We start from the raw sequence: 8,446 nt of genomic DNA on the forward strand, positions 1-8,446 counted from the left end.
AAGCCCATGGAAGTAGGGGCTCAGCGGGAGCAGCCAGTTGGCCTATCCGGCCACATGTCACTGTCCCCCGGCCAGACTTGGCGGCAAGTCCCGGGGAGGAACAAGCCCATGGAAGTAGGAGCTCCTACTTCCAAAGCGATGACGTCAGCGGGAGAAGCCGCTCGGCCTATCCGGCCACATGTCACTGTCCCCCGTCCACACTTGGCTATAGGTCCCGGGGAGGAATAATGCCCATGGAAGTAGGAGCTCCTACTTCCTAAGGGGCAAGTCAGCGGGAGCAGCCACTTGGCCTATCCGGCCAAGTTTCACTGTTCCCCGGCCACACTTGGCTGTAGGTCCCGGAGAGGAATAATGCCCATGGAAGTAAGAGCTCCTACCTCCAAAGGGGCAAGTCAGCGGGAGAAGCCACTTGGCCTATCCGGCCACATGTCACTGTCCCCCGGCCAAGCTTGGCTGTAGGTCCCGGGGAGGAATAATGCCCATGGAAGTAGGAGCTCCTACTTCCAAAGGGGCAAGTCAGCGGAAGAAGCCACTAGTTCTATCCGGCCAAGAGTCACTGTTCCCCGGCCTTACTTGGCAGTAGGTCCCGGGGAGGAATAATGCCCATGGAAGTAGGAGCTCCTACTTCCAAAGGGGCAAGTCAGCGGGAGAAGCCACTTGGCCTACCCGGCCAAGAGTCACTGTTCCCCGGCCACTCTTGGCAGTAGGTCCCGGGGAGGAATAATGCCCATGGAAGTAGGAGCTCCTACTTCCAAAGGGGCAAGTCAGCGGGAGAAGCCACTAGTTCTATCCGGCCAAGAGTCACTGTTCCCCGGCTACACTTGGCAGTAGGTCCCGGGGAGGAATAATGCCCATGGAAGTAGGAGCTACTACCTCCAAAGGGTGAAGACACTTGGCTCTAAGTCCCCGAGAGGTATACTGCCCATGGGAGTAAGAGCTCCTACTTCCAAAGGGGCAAGTCAGCGGGAGAAGCCACTTGGCCTACCCGGCCAAGAGTCACTGTTCCCCGGCCACACTTGGCAGTAGGTCCCGGGGAGGAATAATGCCCATGGAAGTAAGAGCTCCTACTTCCATAGGGGCAAGTCAGCGGGAGCAGCCACTTGGCCTATCCGGCCAAGTGTCACTGTTCCCCGGCCACACTTGGCTGTAGGTCCCGGAGAGGAATAATGCCCATGGAAGTAAGAGCTCCTACCTCCAAAGGGTGAAGACACTTGGCTCTAAGTCCCCGAGAGGTATACTGCCCATGGAAGTGAGAGCTCCTACTTCCAAAGGGGCAAGTCAGCGGGAGAAGCCACTTGGCCTATCCGGCCAAGAGTCACTGTTCCCCGGCCACACTTGGCAGTAGGTCCCGGGGAGGAATAATGCCCATGGAAGTAAGAGCTCCTACTTCCATAGGGGCAAGTCAGCGGGAGAAGCCACTTGGCCTATCCGGCCAAGAGTCACTGTTCCCCGGCCACACTTGGCAGTAGGTCCCGGGGAGGAATAATGCCCATGGAAGTAGGAGCTCCAACTTCCAAAGGGGCAAGTCAGCGGGAGAAGCCACTTGGCCTATCCGGCCACATGTCACTGTCCCCCGGCCACTCTTGGCTGTAGGTCCCGGGGAGGAATAATGCCCATGGAAGTAGGAGCTCCTACTTCCAAAGGGGCAAGTCAGCGGGAGAAGCCACTTGGACTATCCGGCCAAGAGTCACTGTTCCCCGGCCACACTTGGCAGTATGTCCCGGGGAGGAATAATGCCCATGGAAGTGGGAGCTCCTACTTCCAAAGGGGCAAGTCGGCGGGAGAAGCCACTTGGCCTATCCGGCCAAGAGTCACTGTTCCCCGGCCACACTTGGCAGTAGGTCCCGGGGAGGAATAATGCCCATGGAAGTAGGAGCTCCTACTTCCAAAGGGGCAAGTCAGCGGGAGAAGCCACTTGGCCTATCCGGCCAAGAGTCACTGTTCCCCGGCCACTCTTGGCAGTAGGTCCCGGGGAGGAATAATGCCCATGGAAGTAGGAGCTCCTACTTCCAAAGGGGCAAGTCAGCGGGAGAAGCCACTAGTTCTATCCGGCCAAGAGTCACTGTTCCCCGGCTACACTTGGCAGTAGGTCCCGGGGAGGAATAATGCCCATGGAAGTAGGAGCTCCTACTTCCAAAGGGGCAAGTCAGCGGGAGAAGCCACTTGGCCTATCCGGCCAAGAGTCACTGTTCCCCGGCCACACTTGGCAGTAGGTCCCGGGGAGGAATAATGCCCATGGAATTAGGAGCTCCTACTTCCAAAGGGGCAAGTCAGCGGGAGAAGCCACTTGGCCTACCCGGCCAAGAGTCACTGTTCCCCGGCCACACTTGGCAGTAGGTCCCGGGGAGGAATAATGCCCATGGAAGTAGGAGCTCCTACCTCCAAAGGGGCAAGTCAGCGGGAGAAGCCACTTGGCCTATCCGGCCAAGAGTCACTGTTCCCCGGCCACACTTGGCAGTAGGTCCCGGGGAGGAATAATGCCCATGGAAGTAAGAGCTCCTACTTCCAAAGGGGCAAGTCAGCGGGAGAAGCCACTTGGCCTATCCGGCCACATGTCACTGTCCCCCGGCCAAGCTTGGCTGTAGGTCCCGGGGAGGAATAATGCCCATGGAAGTAGGAGCTCCTACTTCCAAAGGGGCAAGTCAGCGGGAGAAGCCACTAGTTCTATCCGGCCAAGAGTCACTGTTCCCCGGCAACACTTGGCAGTAGGTCCCGGGGAGGAATAATGCCCATGGAAGTAGGAGCTACCACCTCCAAAGGGTGAAGACACTTGGCTCTAAGTCCCCGAGAGGTATACTGCCCATGGGAGTAAGAGCTCCTACTTCCAAAGGGGCAAGTCAGCGGGAGAAGCCACTTGGCCTATCCGGCCAAGAGTCACTGTTCCCCGGCCACACTTGGCAGTAGGTCCCGGGGAGGAATAATGCCCATGGAAGTAGGAGCTCCTACTTCCAAAGGGGCAAGTCAGCGGGAGAAGCCACTTGGGCTATCCGGCCACATGTCACTGTCCCCCGGCCACACTTGGCAGTAGGTCCCGGGGAGGAATAATGCCCATGGAAGTAAGAGCTCCTACTTCCAAAGGGGCAAGTCAGCGGGAGAAGCCACTTGGCCTAACCGGCCACATGTCACTGTCCCCCGGCCACACTTGGCAGTAGGTCCCGGGGAGGAATAATGCCCATGGAAGTAAGAGCTCCTACTTCCAAAGGGGCAAGTCAGCGGGAGCAGCCACTTGGCCTATCCGGCCAAGAGTCACTGTTCCCCGGCCACACTTGGCAGTAGGTCCCGGGGAGGAATAATGCCCATGGAAGTAGGAGCTCCTACTTCCAAAGGGGCAAGTCAGCGGGAGCAGCCACTTGGCCTATCCGTCCAAGAGTCACTGTTCCCCGGCCACACTTGGCTGTAGGTCCCGGGGAGGAATAATGCCCATGGAAGTAGGAGCTCCTACTTCCAAAGGGGCAAGTCAGCGGGAGAAGCCACTAGTTCTATCCGGCCAAGAGTCACTGTCCCCCGGCCACACTTGGCAGTAGGTCCCGGGGAGGAATAATGCCCATGGAAGTAGGAGCTACCACCTCCAAAGGGTGAAGACACTTGGCTCTAAGTCCCCGAGAGGTATACTGCCCATGGGAGTAAGAGCTCCTACTTCCAAAGGGGCAAGTCAGCGGGAGAAGCCACTTGGCCTATCCGGCCAAGAGTCACTGTTCCCCGGCCACACTTGGCAGTAGGTCCCGGGGAGGAATAATGCCCATGGAAGTAGGAGCTCCTACTTCCAAAGGGGCAAGTCAGCGGGAGAAGCCACTTGGGCTATCCGGCCACATGTCACTGTCCCCCGGCCACACTTGGCAGTAGGTCCCGGGGAGGAATAATGCCCATGGAAGTAAGAGCTCCTACTTCCAAAGGGGCAAGTCAGCGGGAGAAGCCACTTGGCCTAACCGGCCACATGTCACTGTCCCCCGGCCACACTTGGCAGTAGGTCCCGGGGAGGAATAATGCCCATGGAAGTAAGAGCTCCTACTTCCAAAGGGGCAAGTCAGCGGGAGCAGCCACTTGGCCTATCCGGCCAAGAGTCACTGTTCCCCGGCCACACTTGGCAGTAGGTCCCGGGGAGGAATAATGCCCATGGAAGTAGGAGCTCCTACTTCCAAAGGGGCAAGTCAGCGGGAGCAGCCACTTGGCCTATCCGTCCAAGAGTCACTGTTCCCCGGCCACACTTGGCTGTAGGTCCCGGGGAGGAATAATGCCCATGGAAGTAAGAGCTCCTACTTCCAAAGGGGCAAGTCAGCGGGAGAAGCCACTTGGCCTATCCGGCCACATGTCACTGTCCCCCGGCCACACTTGGCAGTAGGTCCCGGGGAGGAATAATGCCCATGGAAGTAGGAGCTACTACCTCCAAAGAGTGAAGACACTTGGCTCTAAGTCCCCGAGAGGTATAGTGCCCATGGAAGTAAGAGCTCCTACTTCCAAAGGGGCAAGTCAGCGGGAGAAGCCACTTGGCCTATCCGGCCAAGAGTCACTGTTCCCCGGCCACACTTGGCAGTAGGTCCCGGAGAGGAATAATGCCCATGGAAGTAGGAGCTCCTACTTCCAAAGGGGCAAGTCAGCGGGAGAAGCCACTTGGCATATCCGGCCAAGAGTCACTGTTCCCCGGCCACACTTGGCAGTAGGTCCCGGGGAGGAATAATGCCCATGGAAGTAGGAGCTCCTACTTCCAAAGGGGCAAGTCAGCGGGAGAAGCCACTTGGCCTATCCGGCCACATGTCACTGTCCCCCGGCCACTCTTGGCAGTAGGTCCCGGGGAGGAATAATGCCCATGGAAGTAGGAGCTACTACCTCCAAAGAGTGAAGACACTTGGCTCTAAGTCCCCGAGAGGTATAGTGCCCATGGAAGTAAGAGCTCCTACTTCCAAAGGGGCAAGTCAGCGGGAGAAGCCACTTGGCCTATCCGGCCAAGAGTCACTGTTCCCCGGCCACACTTGGCAGTAGGTCCCGGAGAGGAATAATGCCCATGGAAGTAGGAGCTCCTACTTCCAAAGGGGCAAGTCAGCGGGAGAAGCCACTTGGCATATCCGGCCAAGAGTCACTGTTCCCCGGCCACACTTGGCAGTAGGTCCCGGGGAGGAATAATGCCCATGGAAGTAGGAGCTCCTACTTCCAAAGGGGCAAGTCAGCGGGAGAAGCCACTTGGCCTATCCGGCCACATGTCACTGTCCCCCGGCCACTCTTGGCAGTAGGTCCCGGGGAGGAATAATGCCCATGGAAGTAGGAGCTCCTACTTCCAAAGGGGCTAATCAGCGGGAGAAGCCACTTGGCCTACCCAGGCAAGAGTCACTGTTCCCCGGCCACACTTGGCAGTAGGTCCCGGGGAGGAATAATGCCCATGGAAGTAGGAGCTCCTACTTCCAAAGGGTCAAGTCAGCGGGAGAAGCCACTTGGCCTATCCGGCCAAGAGTCACTGTTCCCCGGCCACACTTGGCAGTAGGTCCCGGGGAGGAATAATGCCCATGGAAGTAGGAGCTCCTACTTCCAAAGGGGCAAGTCAGCGGGAGAAGCCACTTGGCATATCCGGCCAAGAGTCACTGTTCCCCGGCCACACTTGGCAGTAGGTCCCGGGGAGGAATAATGCCCATGGAAGTAGGAGCTCCTACTTCCAAAGGGGCAAGTCAGCGGGAGAAGCCACTTGGCCTATCCGGCCACATGTCACTGTCCCCCGGCCACTCTTGGCAGTAGGTCCCGGGGAGGAATAATGCCCATGGAAGTAGGAGCTCCTACTTCCAAAGGGGCAAGTCAGCGGGAGAAGCCACTTGGCCTACCCAGGCAAGAGTCACTGTTCCCCGGCCACACTTGGCAGTAGGTCCCGGGGAGGAATAATGCCCATGGAAGTAGGAGCTCCTACTTCCAAAGGGTCAAGTCAGCGGGAGAAGCCACTTGGCCTATCCGGCCAAGAGTCACTGTTCCCCGGCCACACTTGGCAGTAGGTCCCGGGGAGGAATAATGCCCATGGAAGTAGGAGCTCCTACTTCCAAAGGGGCAAGTCAGCGGGAGAAGCCACTTGGCCTATCCGAACAAGAGTCACTGTTCCCCGGCCACACTTGGCAGGAGGTCCCGGGGAGGAATAATGCCCATGGAAGTAGGAGCTACTACCTCCAAAGGGTGAAGACACTTGGCTCTAAGTCCCCGAGAGGTATAGTGCCCATGGAAGTAGGAGCTCCTACTTCCAAAGGGGCAAGTCAGCGGGAGAAGCAACTTGGCCTATCCGGCCAAGAGTCACTGTTCCCCGGCCACACTTGGCAGGAGGTCCCGGGGAGGAATAATGCCCATGGAAGTAGGAGCTCCTACTTCCAAAGGGTCAAGTCAGCGGGAGAAGCCACTTGGCCTATCCGGCCAAGAGTCACTGTTCCCCGGCCACACTTGGCAGTAGGTCCCGGGGAGGAATAATGCCCATGGAAGTAGGAGCTCCTACTTCCAAAGGGGAAAGTAAGCGGGAGAAGCCACTTGGCCTATCCGGCCAAGAGTCACTGTTCCCCGGCCACACTTGGCAGTAGGTCCCGGGGAGGAATAATGCCCATGGAAGTAGGAGCTCCTACTTCCAAAGGGGCAAGTCAGCGGGAGAAGCCACTTGGCCTATCCGGCCAAGAGTCACTGTTCCCCGGCCACACTTGGCAGGAGGTCCCGGGGAGGAATAATGCCCATGGAAGTAGGAGCTCCTACTTCCAAAGGGGCAAGTCAGCGGGAGAAGCCACTTGGGCTATCCGGCCACATGTCACTGTCCCCCGGCAACACTTGGCAGTAGGTCCCGGGGAGGAATAATGCCCATGGAAGTAAGAGCTCCTACTTCCAAAGGGGCAAGTCAGCGGGAGAAGCCACTTGGCCTATCCGGCCACATGTCACTGTTCCCCGGCCACACTTGGCAGTAGGTCCCGGGGAGGAATAATGACCATGGAAGTAAGAGCTCCTACTTCCAAAGGGGCAAGTCAGCGGGAGAAGCCACTTGGCCTATCCGGCCAAGAGTCACTGTTCCCCGGCCACACTTGGCAGTAGGTCCCGGGGAGGAATAATGCCCATGGAAGTAAGAGCTCCTACTTCCATAGGGGCAAGTCAGCGGGAGAAGCCACTTGGCCTATCCGGCCAAGAGTCACTGTTCCCCGGCTACACTTGGCAGTAGGTCCCGGGGAGGAATAATGACCATGGAAGTAAGAGCTCCTACTTCCAAAGGGGCAAGTCAGCGGGAGAAGCCACTTGGCCTATCCGGCCAAGAGTCACTGTTCCCCGGCCACACTTGGCAGTAGGTCCCGGGGAGGAATAATGCCCATGGAAGTAAGAGCTCCTACTTCCAAAGGGGCAAGTCAGCGGGAGAAGCCACTTGGCCTATCCGGCCAAGAGTCACTGTTCCCCGGCCACACTTGGCAGTAGGTCCCGGGGAGGAATAATGCCCATGGAAGTAGGAGCTCCTACTTCCAAAGGGGCAAGTCAGCGGGAGAAGCCACTTGGCCTATCCGGCAAAGAGTCACTGTTCCCCGGCTACACTTGGCAGTAGGTCCCGGGGAGGAATAATGCCCATGGAAGTAGGAGCTCCTACTTCCAAAGGGGCAAGTCAGCGGGAGAAGCCACTTGGCCTATCCGAACAAGAGTCACTGTTCCCCGGCCACACTTGGCAGGAGGTCCCGGGGAGGAATAATGCCCATGGAAGTAGGAGCTACTACCTCCAAAGGGTGAAGACACTTGGCTCTAAGTCCCCGAGAGGTATAGTGCCCATGGAAGTAGGAGCTCCTACTTCCAAAGGGGCAAGTCAGCGGGAGAAGCAACTTGGCCTATCCGGCCAAGAGTCACTGTTCCCCGGCCACACTTGGCAGGAGGTCCCGGGGAGGAATAATGCCCATGGAAGTAGGAGCTCCTACTTCCAAAGGGTCAAGTCAGCGGGAGAAGCCACTTGGCCTATCCGGCCAAGAGTCACTGTTCCCCGGCCACACTTGGCAGTAGGTCCCGGGGAGGAATAATGCCCATGGAAGTAGGAGCTCCTACTTCCAAAGGGGAAAGTAAGCGGGAGAAGCCACTTGGCCTATCCGGCCAAGAGTCACTGTTCCCCGGCCACACTTGGCAGTAGGTCCCGGGGAGGAATAATGCCCATGGAAGTAGGAGCTCCTACTTCCAAAGGGGCAAGTCAGCGGGAGAAGCCACTTGGCCTATCCGGCCAAGAGTCACTGTTCCCCGGCTACACTTGGCAGTAGGTCCCGGGGAGGAATAATGACCATGGAAGTAAGAGCTCCTACTTCCAAAGGGGCAAGTCAGCGGGAGAAGCCACTTGGCCTATCCGGCCAAGAGTCACTGTTCCCCGGCCACACTTGGCAGTAGGTCCCGGGGAGGAATAATGCCCATGGAAGTAAGAGCTCCTACTTCCAAAGGGGCAAGTCAGCGGGAGAAGCCACTTGGCCTATCCGGCCAAGAGTCACTGTTC

Source organism: Engystomops pustulosus, unplaced genomic scaffold (assembly GCF_040894005.1).
Source record: "Engystomops pustulosus unplaced genomic scaffold, aEngPut4.maternal MAT_SCAFFOLD_171, whole genome shotgun sequence".
Lineage (NCBI taxonomy): Eukaryota > Metazoa > Chordata > Amphibia > Anura > Leptodactylidae > Engystomops > Engystomops pustulosus.